The 27,647-nt window shown below is 32.1% G+C and overlaps 2 long non-coding RNA genes across 2 annotated transcripts; both read right to left on the bottom strand.

Annotated features, from left to right (window-relative positions):
* Positions 1 to 2,435: 2,435 nt before the first annotated feature.
* On the bottom strand, positions 2,436 to 7,436 carry LOC141553077 (uncharacterized). Its single transcript, XR_012485271.1, has 3 exons — positions 7,348 to 7,436; positions 6,881 to 6,910; positions 2,436 to 2,567 (listed from the first exon to the last, which is right to left on the bottom strand). It is a non-coding gene; the product is annotated as an uncharacterized LOC141553077 (long non-coding RNA).
* Positions 7,437 to 15,314: 7,878 nt separating this feature from the next.
* On the bottom strand, positions 15,315 to 23,139 carry LOC141553078 (uncharacterized). The gene is made up of 5 exons (XR_012485272.1): positions 23,109 to 23,139; positions 21,965 to 21,991; positions 18,362 to 18,391; positions 16,934 to 16,963; positions 15,315 to 15,344 (listed from the first exon to the last, which is right to left on the bottom strand). It is a non-coding gene; the product is annotated as an uncharacterized LOC141553078 (long non-coding RNA).
* Positions 23,140 to 27,647: the final 4,508 nt, after the last annotated feature.

Genomic DNA, 27,647 nt, shown 5'->3' with positions numbered 1-27,647 from the left:
GAAAGGAATTTAAAATTCATAGTTCATATCACTTAATATTTTAATTCTTCCTTTTGACAAAGTGGTGAATTTTGAGTAGGAAGGAGGGGATGTCTAAAACATCCACAAATTAGATTGACCTCTTGAGTCTAATTAGAATGTTAAGAGATCCTGGAGTCTGGCTATCCCAATACTTTCACTGTATGGAGGAGGGAACTAGAGCCTACAAGATGAGAAATCTTTCCCCAAGTTCCTTAATCAAATAGTAGCTGACTTGCTTTTTATGATAGTTGGGAAATGAAGAAACTACATAGGTCTAAGAATGGCAGAAATTCAATTAGAAAAACGCTCTTTAAGTAATGCATTCAAATGGATGATAGATCCTAAAAGTGTAAGGATGAAAGTATAAGAAACAAGAAAAATGTACAATAAATATTTGTTGATTTAATTTAATTTGGATATGAATAGCATGTCTTTTAAAAAACCAAGGGATTCTGTAGCATGTAAGCTTTTCAAAAAGCAAGAAAGAAGCAAAAATCAAAGCAAAATAGAAACAATTACCAGATGAAGAGGTAACTTCTGTGGTAGATGCTGTAATTGCAAAAAACCAGCATAAGTAAAATTTATATTCCTTCTTTAGTAAATAAGAATTTTCATAGTAATATTTCTAATCCACAAAATTACCAGGTGAAACGGTTGCTTCTGTGGTTGATTCTGAAAGTACAAAAACAAACCCCCAAATCCAGTATTAATAAAATTTGTATCTCATAATTGATGAACAGCTATATTAACAATTATATTTTTATTTGGAAGGTTTATACTTTAGTCATGTTAGATAAAAGACATAAAATGAACACTTTAAAATGTCAAGGAGAAAATAGGATTTTCCTCTTCAAATAATAAATAGTGAAATAGTTAGAGAGTAGGAAATTTTCTTGTTTATGAAACTTTATAGTAGACTTTCTTATGTTTGAGTGATAAGAGATAATATGTCTAGGAATTCTAGAAATTAAATTAGAAAGAGGGAGCCTCCATACTCTCATATGACAGATTCTTAAAGTATAGAGTTGACAACACAAGAAACTTTCAACTAGGCAATGGAATAATAATACACAAGTATAGCATAATTGATAGATATTCACAAATTATACCAAAAGTTAACCGAAACATATAGTTACCAATTCCCTAACCCACTGGAACTACAGAGGAAGAGCAGAATTTTAAAATTGATAGTTCATATCACTTAATTTTTAATTCTTCCTTTTGACAAAGTAGTGAATTTATAATAGGAAGGACATCCACAAATTAGATTAACTAGAAGTTAGACCTCTTCAGTCTAAGCAGAGTATTAAGTGATACTGCAGACTAGCTAGTTACAATTCTTAGAGCCTACAAGATGAGAAATCTTGCCCCACATTCCTTAATCAAATAATAGCTTAAATGCTTTTTATGATAGTTGGGAAATGGAGAAACTACCTAGGTCTAATTACGACAGAAATTCAATTAGAAAAAGTCTCTTTAAATAATGCACTCTTATGGATGATAGATCCTAAAAGTGTAGAGATGAAAGTACAAGAAACAAGAAAAATGTACAATAAATATTTGTTGATTTAATTTAAATTGAATATGAATAGCAGGTCTTTTCAAGAACCAAAGGATCCTGTAGCATGTTTGCTTTACAAAAGGAAGAAAGAAGCAAAAATCAAAGCAAAATAGAATCAATTACCAGATGAAGAGGTAACTTCGGTGGTAGATGCTGTAATTGCAAAAAGCTGGCATAAGTAAAGTTTATATTCCTTTTTTGTTGAACAAGAATTTTCATAGTAATATTTTTAATCCACAAAATTTATTCTTCAATCACACCAAACACAGATACAGGATGCTGGTTTCCAAAAAGGAAATTGAAAATGGAAGTTTTACCTCTGAAATAAATTATGAAATAGACCAAGGAATACTATGGCCAAAAGTCAGATTTTTTTTTGTGAAAATTGATCATAAAGTCTTAGATTTTTGACAAATTAGGGAAACTTTCTTTAATAATAAAGTTAAAATCTGGGAGCCTCTCTGGTGGCATTTCATTAGTAATTCAACTGGTAAAATCACACTCTGGATTCTGATTTTATGGAAAATTAGATTCACGATGGAAGAATATAAAATCATGGGTAACAGATCCATAGAGGAGACATTAAAGCAAATCAAAGGAGGTAAGAATGCCTAAAAAACTTGGTTAACTGGATATGAAAAGTAGCTACCACATCCTCCAGCATTGTAAATAGCAGTCAAAAAATAAAAGAACTGCAAGCCCATGGCCTTGCAGAGACAAGGTGCTCAATAGTTTTGGTTTGATTGAATTTGAAAAATATACAAACACTATTCACTCTTAATAGCCAAGACATTTTGTGCTAAAAATATATACCATAAAGCAAGAAATCAGAAAGAAAAATAATTACCAGATGAAATGGTTGAATCTGTCGCTGATTCTGTCGCTGATTCTGTGGTTGAATCTGTGGTTGAATCTGTCACTGATTCTGTGGTTGATTCTGTGGTTGATTCTGTGGTTGATTCTGTGGTTGATTCTGTGGTTGCTTCTGAAATTACAACAACAAAACCCCCCAAATCTAGTGTTAATAAAATTTACTATGTCAGACACTGAGCTAAGTTTGGAGAAACAAAGAAAGGCAAAACACAACCTAAATCCAAAACAAAAAAGAAATCGGTCCTTGTTATTAAGGAGCTCTTAGTTTCCCACAAATTTTCTGTGGGTGCCATTTTTTCTGTGTGGCACTTTATGAACCCTTGAAAAACTGAGAGATGATTGATGGATTTTTTGGTGATGGCAACCCACCACCAAATTGACAGTCTGTTAGGGATAGTCTGTTTCTATCGGTCCTCAGAAAGTAGATGTCTTGTTGTTAGAACTGCTAAATATAAATTCTGTTTTGTTTTGACTTGACAGAATGAACAATAAAAAACATAGATCTTATACATCTTCAATTAGGCAGTATGAACGAAAGAACTCTTCATCCTGAAAACTAACATGGTTTCTAAGCTGGTAGTCTGCTCTGACTCACTCATGAGGAAGCTGAGTGCTAGGAAAAACTAAAATGACTTAGCCAAGATCAAAGAGCCAACAGTGACAAAAGTGACTCTAGAACCCAAGTGTTTTGACACACAGTTCAGTGCTCTTTCCTTCAAAATTTAGAAGATTATGAACAATGACTAGCATTCACCAAATTCTATAATATTAGAGTTAGAGTTTAATTCTTGACATATAGTAAGATTTTAATAAATGTTTATTGAGTTGACAAGAAAGCACTAAGGCTTTTGGAGCACCTTACATAACAGTTAATTGATGAGTTCTTTGTTCATGGCAACTCAAAACCAAGTGATCATTGTATGGACTAATAAATCTCATTATACTTGACAAGCTATTTCTCTAAATGTAGATATCATCATCATCATCATCATCATGATGTCTCTCTGTGTATATATATGTATATATATATGTGTGTGTATACATATATATGTATACACTTACATATTTAAACACATATTGGAATTTTATTTTGATCACACAAATGAAAAATTAACACATAGAACATTTAAAAGTCAGTATGATAAAAATAGAAGAGAATAAACACAAACTGAAAAACAAAATCTAAAAAGAAGCTATACCTAAATGAAAATTCAATATTCATTAACACTTCATCTTCTGTTTTGATTGACACTCAATGGAAAAAATTTTAGACAATAAACTTTTATATCACGAGTCTTTTGAAGACATTCCACCACCTAAGAATTGTACTTTTGTTTTACTTGAGATTGACCTGTTAACCATTTAAAAAGTGTATGGTATAGATTTGTCAGAATCTCCTAAACTGTACCTAATTGTGCCTTCACATCTCTTCCTGTTTTCTTTAACCTTTTTGACAATGCATAGGAAATAATATATGTTATTATGAAAAAATGTTGCCAAGTCAAAAATTGGTTAAGATGAATAAAAGTATATCAAAATTTAAAAATCAAAATATATCAGAGATGGAAGAGATCCCAATAATAATATACTGAAACCATCTATAAACAAGCATTTGGTAAACACTCACTGTCAGCTTGGTACTATGCTAGGTGCTGAAATGCAAAAAAAAAAAATACCACCACCACCACCAACAGCAAAAAAACCCCAAACCCAAGCCAAAACAAAGAGTAGAAATAATCCCTGAATTTAAGGAATTTAAAATCTAATGTGGTGACAAATTCATATGGGCAGATATACAGGATACTATAAAGAGAATAAATACAAATAAATATAAGGTAGTCAAATAAAGGCAATTTGGGAGGGAGGTCACTAGCAGTGATGAAGCTTAGGGAAGGCTTCTTCCAGAATATTATGGTGAGTTACATATTGAAGGATAGTGGAGATTCTAGAGTGATAGAGGAGAGGAGCAAATTCATTGTAGGCTCCAAGCATTGTCAGTGCAAAGGTCCAGAAATGTGAAATCCACTTTCTTGTGTGAAGAATGGAGAGAGAAGGACATTTTAGCTGGATTATAGAATAATGGAGGGAGGGCAATAAATAATGAAGTCAGAAAGACTATTTGCTAGGTAGATTAAAAAAAACTTTTAACCCAAACTGAGAAATTTATATTTTATCTTAGGATCTGTCCTGAAGAAAAATCACTTTGAGAGCAGCTAGGAAGATCTGAGTTTAAATCCAGTCTCTGAAACTTACTAGCTGTGTGACCTTGGGAAAATCACCTTGTTTGCCTCATTTGCTCATCTGTCAAATGAGAAACTACTATAGTCTCTTTGTCAAAAACAAAAAAAAGTCTAAAAACAAAATGTATCACAAAGAGTCAAACATGACTGAAAAATGACTAACAAAAATAATTGACAGCTATGTTGAAGACAGTTTGGAGTGGAGAGAGAGAGTTGTGAAGGAGAAATGAACTAAAAGACAATTATAATATCATATAATATATTATAGATTATTATGCAAACATTTAGGAGAGAAGTGATGTGAACCAGAACCAAAGTGAGGTGAGAAGTCATATGGGGAAATATACTGAGGAGTACAAAGTAGTAAGATTAGAAATGAAGCAAGGGAAAATAGTTGGTTATGATTCTGAGATTACAAATCTGAGTCATTGAAATGATCATATCTTTGATAGAAAGAGGCAAATTTATGAAAGGGATGGTTTAGGAGGGAAAGATAATACATACTGTTTTATACATGTAGAGGTGGAGATTTCTCTGGGACATACAATTTGAGCTCTAATTAATATGGAACTGAAGCTCATGGAGAAAGTACGATTGGATAAATGGATTTGTGAGTCATCTACATAGGAATGATAATTAAAGCAATGGAAGCTGATTTAGTTCCCAAGTAAGACATTGTAGAAAGAACAGAGAAGATGCAGAAAGAAGTCTTCATGAACCTACCCAGTTAATGAGTATTATATTATATTACCCATTATTATTGAACAGAAAAGAGGAACAGATTCTCCAAGAAATAGCATGTCTTCCTCAAGACAAGCTGATCATATGAAATCTCATTACCAACAAATTAACTCAGTTATACTCAGCATCTCCTCACTTGCCTCTATACTCCGACTATAAGTCTGAATCAAGAATCCTTCCAAAGCCTTTCTATATAGAGTACTTTGAACATTTCAGATAATTCTCTATTTTCTCTCAATTGTTCTGCTTCATTATTCCATGAAGCATCACGAGGAACCCATCTGGCAATCCATCTCTGCTCTATTCATTCTTTTTTTGTGTGTTTTTTTCCCACATTTTTTCTTGTTTTATCCCAAGTGCTTAACATAGTGTCTGGCACATAGTTAGTATCTTATAAAATATCTTTTGAATTGAGTTGAAATTGAGTTGGCAGTTAAGGAGAGATTGGTAACTTCAACAAGCAATTTCAGCTGAATAATAATTTCAGAAGAAAATTAAGGGGATTTGGTAGATAGTGAAAGGAAAGAATATCATGGGTGTAGATAAAATATTCTAGTAGCGTGATTAAGAAAAAAAGACGAAAGATATAGAAAAATATCTGGGGCATGGTAGGTCTAATGAACTTTTTTTTTTTTTTTAACACTGGAGACAGTAGGATGTTTGAAGTCAGTAGGGAAACAAACAATTGGTAGCAAGAGATTGATAATAAAAGAGTTTATGGAGAGGAATTGACCTGAAAAAATTAAAAGGGAGAAGGTTTGATCTTAAGGAAAGAGATGATTCAATAAAAGTGTCTAAGGAAAGGAGGAGAAGGAAATTGTCAAGACTAAGGGGGTTACAGTGAATTATTTCAATTTTATCAGAGAAAAAGATGAGATTTTCACCTAAATGGGCAGGAGTAAATGTGTGGGAGTGCAAAGACAATGAGATGGCAGACAGTGTCCCATTCAAAGAATTTGGATAAGGAATTCGAAGACAAGAGCACTTGTGACATCCAATTTTCAACTATCCAAGTTTGTGATTTGTGGGGAATGAAGAATAGCTGAGGAAAACAGGCTCAGTAAGTTGAAGCCTCTTATACAAGGTCACAAAAGTCAGGAGAAGAACTGGTCTCTCATTTCCCAGATTTGTGTCTTTAACATTAAGGTTTATAAAGTCATGAAAGGGACCCATTCACCATGGTCTGCATTACTAGAGGTAAGGATTGCCCTCTTAAGCCTTCCAGAGGCAAGGTAGTGAGAAATTATTTGAGGCAATTTTGTAAATAGTAATCAGAAAACAAGGAAACTACATGCCCATGGCCTTGCTGAGAAATGAGGTGCTTGACAATTTTGGTTTGATTTAATTTGAAATAGATGCAAACATCATTCTCTCTCAATTGTCAAGGCATTTTGTGCTATATCTCAACTCCATAAAGCAAGAAATCAGAAAGAAAAATGCTTACCAGATGAAATGGTTGCTTCTGTGGTTGATTCTGAAAATACAAAAATAAACCCCCAAATCCAGTATTAATAAAATTTGTATCTCATAATTGATGAACAGCTATATTAGCAATTACATTTTTATTTAGAAGGTTTATACTTTAATCATGTTAGATAAAAGACATAAAATGGACACTTTAAAATGTCTCCATAGAAGAGACATTAAAGCAAATCAAAGGAGGTAAGAATGCCTAAAAAACTTGGTTAACTGGATATGGAAGGCAGCTACCACATTCTCCAGTCGAATCAATAAGTATTGTAAATAGCAGTCAGAAAATAAAAGAACTGCATGTCCATGGCCTTGCAGAGAGACAAGGTGCTTAATAGTTTGGTTTGAAAAAGATACAAACACTATTAACTCTTAATAGCAAAGGCATTTTGTGCTACAAATATATACCATAAACAAGAAATCAAAAAGAAAAATAATTACCAGATGAAATGGTTGAATCTGTGGTTGAATCTGTGGTTGAATCTGTGGTTGAATCTGTGGTTGAATCTGTGGTTGATTCTGTGGTTGATTCTGTGGTTGATTCTGAAATCACAACAAAACCCCCCATATCTAGTGTTAATAAAATTTACTATGTCAGACAGAGCTAAGTTTGGAGAAACAAAGAAAGGCAAAAAACCCCCCTGCAACCTAAATCCAAAACAAAAAGAAATTGGGTCTTATTATTAAAGAACTCATAATTTCCCACAAATTTTCTGTGGGTGCCATTTTCTGTGTGGCATTTTATGAACCCTTGAAAAACTGAGAGATGATTGATGGATTTTTTGGTGATGATAACCCACCATCAAATTGACAGTCTGTTAGAGATGAGCCTTTCTATTGGTCCTCAGAAAGCAGATGTTGTCTTGTTGTTAGAACTATTTAATATAAATACTGTTTTGTTCTGACTTGACAGAATGAACAATAAAAAACACAGATGTTAGACATCTTCAATTAGGCAGTATGAACCAAAGAACTCTTCATCCTGAAAACTAACATAGTTTCTAAGTTTGTATTTTGCTCTGACTCATTCATGAGGAAGCTGAGTGCCAGAAAAAATTAAAATAATTTTAGCCAAGATCAAAGAACCAACAGTGGCCAAATTGACTCTAGAGCCCAAGTGTTCTGACACACAATTCGATACTATGTGTCAAATATATAATAATATATAATATAATTTAATGTAATATGATATAATATAATATGTAATATAACATATCAAATATAATAAATAAATATATAACTATATAATCATATAAATCAAAATAATATAATTTATAATGACATAATCATATAAATCAAAATTTATAATTATGAGAACTTAATATCTTTCACCAAATTCTATAATATTAGAGTTAGAGTTTGCCTTATGCAACTCTAAAGAGGCAAGTTTTTGAAAGATTGAAGAATGCAATGTAATTACCTTCAGTAACATGCTTGTATGTATGAGAATGGAGGAAATATTGTCTCATTAGATAGTGAATTCCTTGAAAGTAGGGATTGTTGTTTGCCTTTCTTTGTATTCCCAGTGCTTGGCGCAAAGGAAGCCCTTAATAAAGGTTTATTGATTACTGACTGATGTATTACATGCCTTACAGAGAGCAGATAATCAATCAATAATTGTTTAATTTGATTTAGACTTAATATTTCAACTCTAATTACCAGACAAGGTGGTCACTTCTGTGGTAGAAGCTGAAATTACAAAAAAAGAGAGCTTAAATTAAACTTCAATCCCATTTTAAAGGGAATAAGAAATATGAAGGGTACATTTTCATTTATACTAAATTTAAATATTTAATAATATTTAAGTTACTGCTTTATTTTAAGCCACAAAATAAAATATTGATTTCTTACATAGAAAATGGAAGATAGAAAAGGTTTCTTCTATGAAAACATAAAATAGTGAGGAGTACAGAGATAGAGGAGGAATTTCTCTGTTTTATGTGTATAAAGTCATCACAGTTTCTGAATGAGTGACAGTTTTCATAGGAATGGCAAACATAATAAGATATAATAATCTATTCACATACCTATGTTGATTTCTTGAAGTATTAAAATGATAATACAACCAACTCTCAAATACTTAATGGACATTAAGTATTACATGGATTTAAAAATTTAAAAAAAAATTCAACCAATTGCTATAAATTCCTCATCAACCAGAACTGAAAAATATTAGTTAATAATAACATTAGCCAACATATACATGTATTACATATACATGCATACACAAAGGTCCCCACATTAAATGGGTAAAGTGCTATTCACATGCTATCTCATTTTATTCTTTCATCAACTTTCTGAGGTACATGTTATTAATTCCTATTTTACAAATTAAGAAATAAAAGTTGAAAGAGATTGTACTTTGGCCAGTCACACAGGTAGAAAGTATGAGTCAGGATTAGAAGTCAAGTATTCGAGATTCCATATCTCTATGCACTATACTATCTACCTACCTTCCAAATCCATATCAAATTTGTCAGCTTTGCATAGCACATGATTTTAATTTTATTTTTTTTATTTTGTTTTTTAACAGAGAAGTGAGTGAGTAGTGAGAAGAGGGGAAAACTTAGAATGTTCACAGATAGGATAAACTGACAGGAAGTAAACTCATTGGTCTAAAATATCACAGAATAATAGAACTGGAAAGGATTCTGATATTGAATCCAATTCTCATTTCATGGGAATGAAATCACTTGTCAAGCCTCTGATATATAGTAAGCTGGAAGAAGTTATTGCATAAATCTGAGATCATTTTCTTCAAATAAAACTAACATAAAGTTTATAAAATCATGAAGGTTATGAGAAGAGCAAAGAAATCTTGCTTACCAAATTCCCTAATATTAGAATTAATGCTTATCAACTTTCATGCTGGGATGAGACAAAATTGTAAAATATCAAAGAAATTTGGATTTTTCATTTGTCTTGAGAGACATGTCTGTAGAATATAGTGAAGAAGTAGAGAAACATGTGCCCAGTGGTTTACAAAGAACAGTTGCTCAACAAGTATTATTTGACTGAATTTGAATTAAACTTAAACATCATCTCTTCTGAATAACCAAGACATTCTATACCATGTCCACATTCCACAACACAACAAAAAGAACAACAAAAATAATTACCAGATGAAGTGATCATTTCAGTGGTTGATGCTGAAATCACAAAAAGACAGCATAAATCTAACTAAATATCATCTTTATGGACAAAATATTTGAGTTATATTTCATTCATTATATTTTATGTCTTAGATGCTTATACCAAGCACAGAAACAAGATATATGGCCCTAAAATGGGAAATAAAAAATAGTTAAGGTTTTCATAAATCAAGAAGCAAGAATAGAGAAATCTTAAGGGAGGGAGGAAATATTTTTTCTTTTGCTTTGTGATAAAGCATCAAAGAGTCTTGTTTTTGGTCACCGAGTACAGATTATTTTATTCATAACATAATGTAAATAGAAATAGTAATTTTTCTCTAGTTAATTTTCAATGCAATATTAATAATATTTTTGTACTTTTTTGAAACCTTAGGTACCATGGAAAATACATTGACATTCAGAGAGACTAAATTGAACAGGCAATTAGCCACTATGGATCTTAATTGTCTAAATATGTAGTGTTCCAAAAGTCTAGTACTATTTAAAGTTCTAGTTACTTCAGATGAAGCAGACTTTTTTTAAAAAATGGAAAATTTTAAGGTTCTTTTAAACTCATATAATTTTGTGAAATTTCAGTAATATACTTTAGTGTTAATTTTAAAAACATAGGGTACCCTGCCATTATGTATCACGTGAGTGATATTTTCTACATGACACTTTTGTAGATTTGCACCTCACTAGAAGAAATCCTCTCCATTAGACTTTTTTTGGTCAGATCACATCAAAAATGTCATGTAGCATTGACTTTTGGATGATGTTAAGGCTAACTAGACAAACCAGCATCAATAGCTGATAAAAATTTTTACAAAGTTTAAAAATTTACTAAAAATATAGATGATGGTTATGTTGAATTTCAATGATAAACATATAAATATATAAAAAGTTGGCATTTTTTTTTTTGCTGAGGCAATTGGGGCTAAGTGACTTGCCCAGGCTCACACAGCTAGGAAATGTTAAGTGTCTGAGTCCAGATTTGAACTCAATTCCTCCTGACTTCAGGGCTGGTGTATTACCTAGCTGCCCCTTTAAATGACATTTAAATGTTCTTTTTTTTTTTTTTTGTAAATTTGCAGCATTTATTTTCTGAACATATTAAAGCTTAAAACTATGTTCAGCTCTATCATCATTATACTCTCAGCAAAAGTCAGTCAAGAGGAAATTCATCATTCTGGAGGCTTCAATAACTGAGACTCACATTTTATTAGTGTCTTCAGTAGTCTCTGCTTTTTCTGATTGGAGGCTTAAGAGCAAACACAGAACTCGAAAGTCTCTATTTTAAAAAGACTCAGACTGCCCAGGTTACATGTACCTTCGGAATCTAAAGTTTATTGTGCAACAAGAAAATGATATTCACACACATGTATTGTACCTAGACTATATTGTAACACATGTAAAATGTATGGGATTGCCTGTCATCGGGGGGAGGGAATAGAGGGAGGGGGGATAATTTGGAAAAATGAATACAAGGGATAATATTATAAAAAATATATATATAATAAAAATTATTAATTAAAAAAAAAGACTCAGAAAGTCATTAAACCCATTTCCCATCATTGGACTCTGCATCTAATTCCACCATCATCATGCCCCTGGGATGTATAATTTCTCCTCTCACCTTCCAAATATTTCCCCTTTTCATTTTCCATTTTGTGTGATATCTTCCTCCATTACACATAATGTCCTAGCAGGAACTATGTTTCTTATTTGTATCACCCAGGATGTAACACAAAGTCTACTGACTTTAATAAATGTTTATTGAGTTGACTAGAAAGCACTAAAACTTTTGGAACACCCTATATAACAGAGTTAATCGATGAATTCTTTGTTCATGGAAACTCAAAAGCAAGTGATCATTGTATAGAGCAATAAATTTCATTATACTTGACAATCTCTTTCTCTAATAGTAGATGTCAGCATTTTCATCAACACCATCTCTCTCTTTCTCTGTATATGTATGGAATTTTATTTTGATCACACAAATGAAAAGTTCGCATGTAGAACATTTAAATGACACAGTATGATAAAAATAGTAGAGAACAAACACAAACTGAAAAACAAAAATCTCAAAAGGAGCTATACCTATATGAAAATTCAACATTCATTAATGCTTCATCTTCTGTTTTGATTGACACTCAATGGGAAAAAATTTAAACAACAAACTTTTAAATTATGATGACTCTTCTGAAGAGATTTCAATACCAGTGCTAAGAATTGTACTTTTGTGTTATTTGAGATTGGCCTGTTAACCATTTAAAATGTATATAGGATAGATTGGTCAGAATCCCTTAAACTGTACTCAGCTGTGCCTTCACATCTCTTCCTGTTTTCTTCAATCTTTTGACAATCCAGAGGAAATGTTATGTTATATGTTATTATGAAAAAATCTGGACAAGTTACAAATTTGTTAAGATGAATAAAATATTTCAAAATCTAAAAATCTAAATATATCAGAGATGGATGAGATCCCAGTGATAATTTACTGAAATCATCTATAAGCAAGCATTTAGTAAACACCTACTGTCTTGTCTGCCTGGCCCTGTGCTAGGTGCTGTAATGAAAAAAAAACACAAAACAACACTTCCCCCCCAAACCAAGTCAAAATAAAAATTAGAAATAATCCCTGCATTTAAAGAATTTACAATCTAATGGGAAGACAAGCTCATATAGGTATATATATATATGAAAACATAAAGAGAATAAATGCAAATAAATTTAAAAATAAAATTAAATTAGTCAAATAAAGGCAGTTTGGGAGGGAGGTCACTAGCAGTGATGAAGCTTAGGGAAGGCTTCATCCAGAATGTTATAGTGAGTTACAAGAGTGAAAAGAGAAAAAAGTAAAGTCAGAGGTGTGGAATGCCCTTCAAAGACAAAGTTTTTAAAACTGTGCCTAATGACTGTATGAGGTCTCATAACTGAATGTGGAGATCACAAGATTAGATTTATTATGGATAAATGTTTGATTTGTGCATCTATATTTTCTATATATATCCAGGCTCACATAAAAATTTCTTGGACAAAAAAGGGTTGTAAGGGGAAAAATCGAAGAAGCCTTTCTTTAGAGGTGAAGGTTTTTTTTTTTAAGCAGTCATTCCACTGGAACACCTAATATGTGCTAGCCATTGGACTGTGTGTTAGTGATTAAAAAGAAAGGAAAAACCAGCTCTCATTCTTAAGTAATTCCCACTACAAGAAGGGTTTATTTTAAAGGTCGAAGTAAATTTAAACCAACTAGATGAAAATGTTCTGGAAGGAAAAGGTCTTTGAAGTCATGGGTGCAAGGAAAGGGTTCCTGAAGAAGATGGGATTTAGAATGAGCCTGGAAGGAAACCAGAGAGATGAAGAGACTGAGGTGAGGGGCAGAGCATTCTGGGTTTGAAGGTGTGGGAATGCTAAGGCAATGAGATGGCAGACAGTATCCCATTCAAAGAATTTGGCAGGTCAATGTATTTGGGAGTGTGTAGAGGAGTAAGGTGTAAGAATCTGGGAAAAGAGAGGAAAAATAGGGGTTGGGAGGGTTGAAGCACAGGGAGAGTTGGAATGATAGGTGATAGTCAGAAAGGTAAATGTTAGAGTTTTGAATAAGGAAGTGGAAAACATGAGCAATTGTGACATCCAGTTTGCAACCATCTAAGTTTGTGACTTAGCTGAGGAAAACTGAGGCTCAGTAAACTGAAGCCTCTTATACAAGATCACAAAAGTCAGGGGAAGAACTGGTCTCCCATTTCCCACTTTTGTATCTTCAACCTTAAGGTTTATAAAGTCATGAAGCATATTCAAAGGGGCCCATTCACCATGATCTGCTTTACTAGAGGTAAGGATTGCCTTCTTAAACCTTGCAGAGGCAAGGTAGTGAGAAATTATTTGATTTCAGAGGCAATTTTGTAAATAATAGTCAGAAAACAAGGAAACTACATGCCCATGGCCTTGCAGAGAGACGAGGTGCTTGACAATTTTGGTTTGATTTAATTTGAAATAGATACAAACACCATTCTCTCAATAGTCAAGGCATTTTGTGCTATATCTAAATTCCATAAAGCAAGAAATCAGAAAGAAAAATGCTTACCAGATGAAATGGTTGCTTCTGTGGCTGATTCTGAAATTACAAAAACAAAAAAAAAACAACTTTAATAAAATGTATATCCCATAATTTATGAACAGTTACATTAACATTATATTTTCTTTTAGAAGGTTTATACTTCAGTCACATTAGGAAAAAGACATAAAATGAAGGTTTTAAAATGCCAAGGAGAAAATAGAATTTTCCCCTCTTCAATTTATAAAACAGAGAAACTTGGGCAGAGAGTAAGAAATTTTCTTGTTTGTGAAGTTTTACAATAAATTCTCTTGTGTTTGGGTGATAAGAGAAAATATGTTTAGGAATTATAGAAATTCATTTAGAAAGAGGAAGCCTCCCTATATTCATATGAAGGATGGGATGGCAATAGAAGAAAATTTCAAATAGTCAGTGGAATAATAGTACATGGTGTAGCATGATTGGTAGACATTCACAAATCATTCCAAAAAATGAATGGAAACTTATAGTTTTAAATTCCCTCACCCACTAGAATTGCAAAGGAGGAGCAGAACTTTAAAATGCATAGTTCACATCACTTAATTTTTTTAATTCTTCCTAGTAATTAATTCTTTGTAGTAGGAAGGAGGGGATGTCCAACATATCCAAATTAGACTGGAAGTCAGACCTCTTCATTCTAGAAAGTCATGAAATATCAGAGTAGTAAGATACCATGAAGACTATCAAGTATTAATTCCTTACAGGTAAGGTGAGGTCCATAATGAGAAAGCTTATCCCAGATTCTTTTTCCAAATAGTGAGAAAACTAAGATTTCAACACAAGTCTCCTGACTACTATCCAACCTTCTTCCATAAACATTTTTGAAATCATAAAGGACAAAGGAAGAATAGCCATGTAATTGCTCACCCAATGCCTGACTGTCAGAAATATGGCTGACTAAATCTGAGAAGGGATAAGTTTATGATAGAGTAAAGAAAATGAGATTTGGAAATTGGCTTGAAAGATTTGCTTGAACATAATAGCGGGGAAATGGAGAAATCAGGTGCCCAATACCTTGCAGAGAAAAAGTTTGCAATAAATATTGGTTAATTTAATTGAAATTGGACACAAATAGGATATTTATTCAAAGGCCAAGGAATTCTGTAGCATGCTTCCATTTCACAAAGTAAGAAAGCTACAAAATCAAACCAAAACAATGAACAAAAACAAAAAACAATTACCAGATGAAGAGGTAACTTCTGTGGTAGATTCTGAAATTGCAAAAAAGACTGGGTGAGTAAAATTTACATTCCATATTTAGTGAACAAAAATCTTCATAATAATGCTTTCATTTACAAGTTTATTCTTCAGTCACACCAAGGACAGATACATAATGCTAGGTTCTACAAAGAAAATTGAAAATATTGAAATTTTACCTCTGAAATAAACTATGAAATGGACCAATGTCTAGTAAAGCCAAGAAATAGAAATACTTTTGTTTGTTTAAATTTATTGTAGAATCTTATATTTTTGACAAACTAGTGAAATGGTTTTCCATTCTTCAATAATAAAGTTAAACACTAGGAACCTCTCTAGTTACTAATTACACTGGTAATATTATACTCTAGATTCTGACTTCATGGAAAATTAGACTCACAATGGAAAAAGATAAACTTTTGAATAACAGATCCATAGAGGAATCAAAGTAAATCAATGGAGCTAAAGATGACTGAGGAACTTGCCTAATTTTTCCTCTTTGATATAGAGGGCAATGGCCACATCCTACAATCAAGTCAATAAGCATTTATTGAGCACCTACTAAGTGTCAGACACTGTGCTAAGTTCTAGAGAAACAAAGAAAGGCAACAACAACAAGAAAAAACTTAAAAAAAATTATTCCCTGATCTAAAGGAATGTGTATCCTTTGATATCCTTTGATGCCATTTTGGGGGTTGGAATGGTCTATTTTCTTGTATGGCAGCTTTTGAATCCTTGAAAAATTGAGAAGTGATTGACGAATTCTTTGGTAAGATTAACCCATCACCAAAATGATTGTCTATTAGGGATGAGCCTTTCCATTGGTTCTCAGAAAACAGACACTGTTGTTATAACTGCTTCATATAACTTTCTGTTTTGTTCTGTCTCTTGACAGAACAAATAGTGATAAAGAAGTCATGATGTAAAGCATCAGTTAGGCAGTTAGAATAAAAGCATTTTTCATCTAGAAAACTAATACCATGTCTGAGCTGGTAATTCTTGTTTTTTTGTTTTTTTTTCCTGAGGCAATTGGGGTTAAGTGACTTGCTCAGGGTCACACAGCTAAGAAGTGAACTCAGGTCCTTCTGACTTCAGGCCTGGTGCTTTTTCCAATGCACCACCAGCTGCTCCCTGGTAATCTATTCTTACTCATTTAAAATGCATGAGAAACCTGAATGACAGAAAATATAAAATGACTTAGCCAATGTCAAACAGCTATCAGTGGCAAGCCCAAAATTCAAGTACCAATTCAGAGCATCAAAGTTCATAATATCCTGAAGGATTATTATCATTCACCAAATTCTATAATATTAGAATTAAAATTCTTTATGGAACTCTAAAGTAGTAAGTTTTTGAGAGATTGAAGACTGGATGTATGATTGAATTGCCTTCAAAGATATGCAAGAATATAGGAATGATTTGAACATTAGATAGTGAATTTCTTGAGGGCAGGGACACCTCCAATGCTTGATACATAGGAAATCCTTAATAAATATGCTTATTGATTAACTGACTGCTGTGTTGCTTGACTTGCAGAAAGCATATAAACAATAAACCTGCTTTTCTTTCATTTGATTAGACTTAATATTCCAATTCTAGTTACCAGATAGGGTGCTCGCTTCTGTGATTGACCCTGAAATCACAAAAAAGAGAATATAAATCAAACTTCAGTTCCATTTCAAGGAAATGATAATTCTGAAGTGTATATTTTCATTTACACAAAATTTAAATATTTAATATAAAACAGGTATTCTTCTTAAGTGGAAAATTGAAGCTAGAGAAGTTTTTCTTTCATGAAACCCTGAAATAATCAGTAATACACAGGTTGGGAAGGAATATTTTTGTTTTATTTGTAAAAAATTATCTTTATCTCTTGTCTTTGAAAGATCAGTGACAATTTTCATTAGAATGGCAAATGTAATATAGTGCATCTATTCATATAGCCATATTAATGATTATTTCTTGAAATATTAAAATGACAAATATAATAAACCCCCAAATATATTGTCTAGTATTATAATTATTTTCACAGATCATCAAAAACAAAATCAACTAATTAGTATAAATTTCTCACCCACTAGGACTACAAATATTATTATTATTAGTGGTAACAATAACCTTAGTTAACATACACACATTATACATTCATGTACACATATAAATAGGGCTTTTAAATTTGTAAAGAGTAATCATTTGAGTATTATACAACCATTGTGAGGAATATACTATTACTTCCATTTCAGTAATGAGGAAACTAGAGCTGAAAGAGATTATGATTTGCCCAGTTACATAGGCAGAAAGTATTTGAATTAAAATTGAACTCAGGTGTTCATGAACTTCAGGTATTTCTCAGTACTACTATACTATCTATCTACCTCCAAAATTCATATCAAATTTGTCAGTTATACATTGCACATGATTTCGATTTTTCTTCTATCTATCTTTTGACAGAGAGATGAATGAGCAGTAGAAAGGAGAAAAAATTTAGAATGCCCACAGATTTGATAGACTGACAGTAAGTAAATTCTTTGGTGTAAAATATAACAGAACAGTATGTTGCAGATTGAATCCAACTTTCATTTCAAAGGGATGGAAACCCCTAACAAAGGTCCCATACATAGATATCCAGTCAGAAGCAGTGCTATTGCTTGAATCCAAAACATGGCAATTTTTATCAAATAAAACAAACTTATAAAGTTTATAAAATGAAGAAGATTATGAAAAGAATAAAACCTTTTTTTCACACTCCAGAATGCTAAAACTAGGGCTTATCAACTTTGATACTAAAAAGAGACAAAATTGTACAAGAAGAAAGAAACTTGGGTTTTTTACTTGGGTTTGAGAGACATTTCTGTAGAAGTAATAAAGTGGGAAAACTATATGCCAAATGATTTGCAGAGAACAGTTGCTCAAAAGTATTAATTGATGGAATTTAAATTAAATTTAAACTTCAATCCCTCTGAATACCCAAGGCATTCTGAGGCATGTCCACATTTAAAAAAAAGCAAGAAAGCAAAACAAAAACAATTACCAGATAAAGTGGTCACTTCGGTGGTTGATGCTGAAATCACAAAATGACAGCATATATCAGACCAAATCTCATTTTCATAAGATTTTACTCATAAAACATGAATAAAGAAAACATTTATGACTTATATTTTCATTTATATACTTTACATCTCAGATACGTTAAGCATAGAAACGAGACATATGACCCTAAAATAGAAAATAAAAAAAATGTTTTTCTTGACTCAAACTATTAAACAAAAACAGAAAAATCCTAAGGCAGAAAGAAAATATTTCTCTTTGACTTTATTCAAAATTATCAAATTTTTTCTTGTCTTTGGTCACTGGTAAAATATTTTAGTCAGAGAATAATAGAAACATAATTTTTTTCTATTCCAGTCTCAATACAATATTAAATTGATAATGTAATTAAGGATCATTGAAAATAAGTTGACTTAAGATTGAATTAGGTCAATTCATGGATGAAGGATACATAATGGATATATCCATCATTTAAGGGAGGTATGCAACCTAATTTTTTTTCCTGGAGAAAAACATATTTTCCAACAAAATATTCCTTGATATAATTTAGAGGGACTAAATTGAATAGGACAATAGCCAGTGATATACTTATCTATATCCCAAAAGTCTTAGCAGAATTTAAAATTTTAATTACTTCAGCTGTATAAATGGTGCAGCCTTTAATTTTATTGAAAGATTAAGATTATTTTAAGCTCATATAGTTTTGTGATATTTTAATAATATATTTAGTGTCAATTTTAAATAGAAAGGGCACCTTGCCATTATGTATCATGTGAGTGACAGTTTCTAGATTATACTTTTGTAGATTGACACCTTGCTAGGGAAAATCCTCTTGCTTGGGTTCCTTTGGGCACTTGCTTTATCTCAATTATTTTTTTTTGTCAGATCACATCAAAAATGTCATGTAGCTTTGGTCTTTGGATGATCTTAGGAATAGAATGACAATGTAGTTCTTTCATCATCAATAGCTGATAAAATTTTTACAAATTTTAAAATTTTACTTGAGTTAAATGTAGCAAATGATTGTTATATTGAATTTTAACAAAAATTATCAACACAAAATTTTTAATTTTGTTTTTTCAAGTGTTCTTTTTTTGTAATTTTGTATGATTTATTTTCTGAAGTTATTAAAACTTAAAACTATATTCAACTTCATCATCATCATTGTTTCCAGGAAAAGTCAGTCAAGATGAAACTGATCATTTTGGAGACTCTTTCAGCTTTGGACTGACATTTCATTAGTATCTTCGTAGTCTCTACCACTTATGGGATAGAGCAAACACTGTACTCAGTCTCCATTTAAAGAAGGCTCAAAAACTCAATGGACTCATGCTGTGCTCTTTGGAGTTAACTCCACCATCATTTTGTCCCTGGGATGGGTACTCTCTCCTTTCCCTTACAAATCTTCCCCCTCTTTTCTCTTTCTATTTTGTATATTATCTCCCCCCATTAGATTATAAGGTCCTAGAGAGCAGGGACTTTTTTACTTGTATCCCCAACAGTTATGACTGACATATAGTACACTTCAATAAATGTTTATTGAATTGACTAAAAAGCACCAAGACATTTGAGACACTCTATATAACAGAAATGAATGTTGAATTCTTTGTTCATGGAAACTCAAAATCAAGAGATCATTGTATTGGGTAATAAATTTCACTATACTCAGACAAGCTATTCCTCTAAAGGCAGACATCATCTCTTGCTATATAAATATAGGTGAGTAGATAGGTAGATAAATAGATAGATAGATGGATGGATGGAAAGATAGATTAAGTGAACAGATATATAGATGAATTACTCACAAATGAAAAGTTAGCATACATAAAATTTAAATTAAAATAGCCCAAAACAAACTGAAAAATAAATTCTAAAAAGGATGCACACAAAGCATAAAAATTTAATATTCATTAGTGCTTCATCTTCAGTTTTGATTGATATGATGCAAAAATATTTAAAAATATACTTTTAAATCATAATGATCCTTCTAAAGCTATTTCAACACTAGCACTAAGATTTGCACGTGCAGTTTTGTTTGAGATTTGCTTGTTAGGCATTTAAAGAGTGTATAGTACAGATACGGCACAGATCTGATCCCAGTATTGAGAAAGCAGCATCTTTAGAAAGAGCTCCCTAAACTGTAATTAACTGTACCCTCACATCACTTCTTCTTTCTTTCTACTTTCTAACAGAAATTTCACTGAGCCTCTAGAAAAAGAGAAGTCTGGGTGAATCACAAATTAGTCAAGATGACTAAAAGTACTCCTCAATTTTAAAATCCCAAGTATATCAGAGATGGAAGAAATCATATTGAATATTGACCCAAACTACCAATAAACAAGTATTTATTAAGGGCAGTTAGGTGGCACAGTGGATAGAGGACCAGCCCTGAAGTCAGGAGGACTTGAGTTCAAATTTGATCTCAGACATTTAACACTTCCTAGCTGTGTGACCCTGGGCAAGTCACTTGACTCCAATTGCCTCAGCAAAAAAAAACCAAAACCCAAGTATTTATTAAACACTTACTGTTTACCTGGCACTGTGCTAGGTGCTAGGATGTGGAAACCCCCCATCCTCCAAAACCTAACTAGAAATATTTCCAAAGTTCAAGGAGTTTATAGTTTAATGAGGAAACAAATTCATATATATATATATATATATATATATATATATATATATATATATATATACAGAATAACACAAAGAGCATAAATATAAATAAATGTAATGTGGGGAAATAAATAAATGTATGGGAGGGAAATCACTTAGTAGTAATGAGGTTTAGGAAAGGCTTCATGTAGAATGTCATGGGTGAGTCACATTTTGAAGGACAGTGTTTTCTAGGAGGTGGAGAAGAGGAATAAGTTTATTCTGGGTTCAGAGAATTGCCAGTGTTGAGTTCAGGGATGGGAATTGCACTTTTTGTGTGTAAAACAGAAATGGGGGAAAGAATGTCAAGAAATTTCAAGTAGGCTAGTATAGTTGGATCATGGCGAATATAGAGGAGAGGAAGGTCTAAGAAGCTGCAAAAAGAGAAAAAGTATAGGTGTAGAAAGAGTGATGTGGAATGAGAAATTAGAGTCAGAAAGGTGGATGCCAGAGTCTGATTAAAATGATGAGATCCTGGGTACAACTATTCCAGCATGTGACTAAGGAAGAGTGCACAGATAGATGAAGAAACTGAGACCCATTAAGATGAAGTGCCTCATATATCCCACTTAGGGGAATTGCCTAACTCCCCCATTCTCTATTTTTTCTATTGAAGTTTATAAGGTCATGAAAGATATCAGAAAAGGGATTATTCATCAACTTCTAGATTGCAAGTAGAATTTACTCTCTGAATCCAAGAAAGGGAAAGTTTATGAAAGATGAAAGAAAATAGAACAATAAACTTGGTTTGAGAGATGCTTATGTATATAATAGTGAGAAAAAGGAGAAAGTATGTTCCCAGTTTCTTCAGAAGGCAGGTGCTAAATATTGGTTGATTTCATTCGAATTAAACATAAACAACATTCTGTTCTAATAAGCAAATAATTCCAATATGTGTACTACAAAAAAGCAAGAAAGCAGAAATAAAAATAGTTACCAGTTGTGATTTCTTCTGTTGTTGATGCTGAAATTGCAAATAACAAAAATAAAAATCAGTATATATAAGATCTTTATCCCATAATTTATTAACAAGAAGTTTGAGTTATATTTTCATTTAGAAGATTTATAGTTAAATCCGATTAAACAAAGACACAACATGCCAATTTAAAAAATAAAAACAGGAAAATTTTTTGTTTTAAGAAAAAAACTATAAAATGAATTCGAGAATACTGAAGAATAGAATAATACATTTTCCTGTTTTTTAAACATAATCATAAAGATGCTCTTGGATTGTAATAATGAATGAATGCCTTTCTAGCAATGTCAGAGTTGTAATTAAAAAGCAAAGGGACTTTCTAAATCATGTATGCATATGAGTGTTGAGGTAATAATATACCTACCTCTTAGAGAGCTTAGAAAACAATAGCAACAAGGCATAACATGAATAATCTACAGAACTAGATAATTTCAAAATATTACTTTAGCCAAATTTTTATGACTCAGATCAGAATGGACAGCAATGTAATTATCATAACTTTTTTGTCCTATCTTCTGATAGAATGGTAAATTATCAGTATAAAAGAAGGGAAGTCCAGAAAATATACCAATTAAGTTGACTGAAAGAAAGAAAAATATAATCAATCTAAAAAGTCACAGTATCAGAGGGACTCCTGAGATTGTCTAGCCTCAACTCCTTCACTGTAGAAATGAGGGAAAGGTGAAAAGCTTGTCCAATATCTTAGAGTCAGTCAGTTACAAAGCTGAGACACAAATAAATCCAAGTCTCTTAATTCAGTCCAGAGCTCTTCCCATAAGAGTTTATAAAATCAATAAAAGTATAATAAATATGGATTTAGTCATCAAATGCCAGAATATCAAGAGTACGACTTACCCTCTGAATCTGAGAAGGGGCAAGATTTTAGAAGAGTATAGACTATAAAACTATTAACTTGGTTTGAGAAATATATATATGTAATAGTGAGGAAAGGAAAAGTATGTACCCAGTGCCTTCAATAATAAGTGTTCAACAAATATTGATTGATTTAACTGGAATTAGAAATACCATTCCTTCTCATTCACCAAGGCCTTCTGTAACATGTCTATGTTCCGTTAAGAAAGATAAGAGGAACAAAAATGATTACCAGGTAAAGAGGTCTCTTCTGTGGTTGATGCTGAAAATGAAAGAAAAAATTGAAAATACAATCTGCACTTCACTTTTTGGTAATCAAGAAGTTTGATAGTTATATTTACTTTAGAATAAAAATAATTACCAGGATTGATGGTCATTTCTGTGGTTGTTGCTGAAATCATAACAAATAACATGTCAAAACAAAATCCCATTTTATACTAATAGGAAGTTTGAAAGTCATTTTATCATTTATATGTTTTAGATTTTTGTTGTTTGGTTATGTCCAAGTCTTTATAACCTCATGTTTTGCCACTTCTTTTTCTAGCTCTTTTTTACAGATTAAGAATAGAGGTAAACAAATTTAATGACTTGCCTAGGGTCACCCAGCTAGTAAATATGAGATCAGATTTGAACTCATGAAGATGAGTCTTTCTAATTCCAAGTTCAGGGATCTATTCACTGCAGCACTTAACTACCCCATTGTTTTAGTTTACCATACTAGTCAGCCTAAACACAAAATATTGCCTTCAAAAAATGGAAAATGGAAAACAGGGAAATTTTTTTAAACAAAATTTTGAAATTTGATATTGAATTAGGTAAATTCATGGATCCTAGATCTATAGTGGAAATCTCAGTTTATTTTAGGATCTTATGTTGTTTGAAGAACATCTCTACTTTTTGTTCCCCATGTAGGATGATTACTATATTCTCCAACAAAAATATATTGATGTCAATGTGAAGATCTGAATGGACAATTAGATAGCTAAGTGGTGCTGCATATAAAGTGTTAGACTTGGAATCCAGAAGACTTGAGTTCAGATATTGCCTTAGATACTTGCTAGCTATGTGCCTCTGAGCAAGTCACATAAGCCTTGTCACGCTCACACAACTACCACACAATATGATTGTGAGATTCAAATGAAATAATATTTACAAATTTTAATTATAGATAAGTTACAAATCAACTAGACTCCTTAGACTGAAGATTCACAACATGCCAGAGTGGAAAAAGACTCCAGATAATTTCCTCCAAATCTTTTATTTCGTAGGTGGGAAAATTAAAGATAAAATGACTTATCCAAGGTTATGTAGGAAAACTAGGATGAGTACCCGGCTCTCCTGACTCACAGTCATGTACTCTTTCCATCAAAGTTTATAACAGCAGGAAAGTTATCTGCTATTCACCAAATTCAAGAATATTAAAACTAGATTTTTACCTTTTGAAACTTGGAAGAAGCAAGTTTATGAGAAACAAATGAAAGAATATTTAGCATGATTTCCTAGTTTCACTTGTATATTATAAAAGGAAAATTTAGAAAGTTTGACCCAAGTGAAGATGAGGTGCTCAATAAATATTGACTGAATTATACATAAACACAATCCCTATAATAAAAAAATAATAAATTACTTAATTTATGGTATATACATTATTCCAAGATACAAGGGAACAAAAACAATTACCAGATAAAGTGGTTGTTTCTGTCGTGGATGCTGAAATTGAAAAAAAAAAAAGCAAAAATCAAAGTTAAATTCCCATCTTAAGGAAACAGAAAGTTTGATTTTCATTTATTTATTATGTTTATTTTATTGTTCTTTATTATGTTTATTTTAGATAATAATACATATGATAAAATATATTATAAACATATTTATTATTCTTATTTAGATATATTATTATAATATGCTATATTTATAAAATTATATTTAAATACATATTATATATTTATTTTGGTATATCATTATATTATATTTAATATATTACATTTAAATAAATATCATATATTTATTTATTATATTTTCCTTTAGAAGGCTTAATCTTTACCTCTATTAATCATAGGCACAAGATGTTGGCTTATATAATGGAAAAGTGATCCCTGTGAAGAGTTTTCTTATATGAGCCTTGAAACCAGAGAGAGATGGGCACTAAGACAAAGACTGAGAATTTTTCTTGTTGGTTGAGCACAGTTGTTTTAGAATATTTCACCTTTGAGTTAGTAATGCAAAGTTTTTTCAGCCATGGTATAATACAATTAGATTTCTGTTTCTCTTTTTCCTGGCTAAACCACTTAAAATAATACCTTGTGTTATGAGTTTAGAGATTACAGAAAATGTCGATTAACCGTGGCCCTCGGTAAATTCACTTAAAAGATCCACAGGTTGAAAAGGTCAGAGACTTAGGATTTTAGGAAGATTGTTCTAAGTTTTTCTTTTTGTCTTGGATTAGTCTCTGTCTGTCTGTCTCTGTCTCTGTCTCTGTCTCTGTCTCTCTCTCTCTCTCTCTCTCTCTCTCTCTCTCTCTCTCTCTCTCTCTCTCGTGCACACACACACAAACATTCCATCCTTAGACTGTGAAAGCTTGAATGGGTCATTGATACTTAAGGAGTCTTTGCATAATCAATAGCTAATTGTAAGCAGGTACTAGAATTAAAAATGGCAACCATGTCTAGGGCTTTGAATGAAACTCTGCAGAAGGGCTCTAACATTCAGAAACATCCTTATTGTACAACTGCCCTGGCTTCCTCTCCTAATTGGAATAACAGTCCCTACCATCAGACCTGAGGGGCCTGCCCTTTTCCTAGGAAAAGGTCCTCCTTTATCTCATCACTACGCACTAACCAGAATATCTGAAGGATGGGCTGCTCTCCCATCAAAACTGCCTCCAAACAGAAGTTGTATCTTTGTCTTACTCTCAATTTCAGGTAGATGAATACACTAAAACTTGTGTGAAACCTGTAGCATCCTATATACCTGTATACCAAAATACAAAGAATACCTGAGCAAATCACCCCTGCATCTTCATGGTGACCACAGTTGTGGACAAAGAAGCCACGGTGGTGACACTGCCCCAGATTGTTCTCATTTCCTTGGCACTGCACATCATCCAGGATGATGCTTCCTGAGCCAGCCCCAAAATATCCATTCTTCATGGCGCTTCTCCCTTCTCCACAGTCCAGCTGCCTGCACACCACATGAGCTGCATGGATATCCCAAAGGTCATCACACACACTCCCCCATGTCCCGTTGTAATACACTTCAAGGAGTCCTTCACACCTGTCTCTTCCATTCACCAGTCTGACATCTGGCAAGTGTGGGAAAGATTCAAAAATTATTCAGCAGAAGTTCAACCATTTCCCCACAATTAATGAATAATAACAATTTTTCTTTTGTTCTTTAAGAAATAATTAGAGCACATTTAAAATGCATTGTTACTCTCTTTTTTCCTTTGTTTCAAAACTATTTTTCCAAATCTTGATTTCTACCCATAAATCTTCTTTCTCAGTAAATAATGGCCAGTAATTGGTATTTATATAAAACTTCAAGGTTTGCAAAGTACTTCAGGAGAAGTGCTTTTGAAGGGGGAGTGAAACTATATTTCCTTTAAAATTATCACTCTGAAACTGTGCTCCCTTTTGATCTGTAAAGAAGGGAGATTGGAGTCTTAGGCCCTCCTTGGAAAGCCCATATCTCCAGACAAGTTAAGTGTCATTATTCAATTAGAAATCTTGGTCAAAAAGTACCCTATTGATCTTTTGGGAATGCCAGACCCTTTTAAATTCCAATTGGAGATCTGGTCTGGATATTGATAAACATCTAGGACTGGGGACTTTAGCTTTTTTTTCAACTTGAAACCTGAGCCTCAAAGATTCCCTTTTAAAGGGCAATTTCTGAATTCATTCTTTGCAGAATGTCCAAAGTTGGACCCTGCCTGCTGAGAAGGCATTCTCTTCTCAGTGTCAGCCTCCATTTCCCTAATAGGACTTTGCCACTAAAGAAGTCAGTCTATCCAACAATAAACTTTCATTTTTACAAATTAATATTTTGGATTCATGAATTCTTCATGAAGAACCTGCATTTCCAACCAAAAAGGTATTTCACAATTCTCTGACTGCTGCTAACCTCATAACTTTCTATAGGTCAAAAAAAGGAGAGAGACTTTTTCCCTTTTTGATCCGATTTTTCTTGTGTAGCATGACAAATGTGGAATTATGTTTAGAAGAATTACACATGTTTAATCTATACTGGATTATTCACTATTTAGGGAGGGAGGCAGGAGGAAGGGAGAAAGAAAAAACTGGAACTCAAGGTTTTACAAGGGTGAATGTTGAAAACTATCTTTGCATATATTTTGAAAATAAAAAGCTATTATTAAAAATTCAAAAAAGGAGAGATAATCAAGGACAATCTGTGCTGCTTGTTATTTTTGCACCATAAATATCCACTTTGAAGCTACGTTTTCAATACTTACAAACCAATAAGCAGTAGCTTGGGGACAGAAAATTTAATTTTGTATTAATTACAAATTATTTCAACTTATAGTCTTTGAATGAATGCATGCAAAAATCCTTAGGAGTTAAAGGTTATAAAATTATTTAGATTCTTCATGAAATCACATTTTAAACACTTACATATATTTTTATATTTATTTACTCTTTTTAACATATATATAACATATATTAATATAATGATATAATACATAATATAATATTATATATATATATATATATATATATATATATATATATATATATACTCTTCTTTCTTCTTGCATTTT

This window comes from Sminthopsis crassicaudata, chromosome 2 (assembly GCF_048593235.1).
Source record: "Sminthopsis crassicaudata isolate SCR6 chromosome 2, ASM4859323v1, whole genome shotgun sequence".
Lineage (NCBI taxonomy): Eukaryota > Metazoa > Chordata > Mammalia > Dasyuromorphia > Dasyuridae > Sminthopsis > Sminthopsis crassicaudata.
Note: the sequence above shows the minus strand (reverse complement) of the source record. Positions and strands in the feature narration are given on the sequence as shown.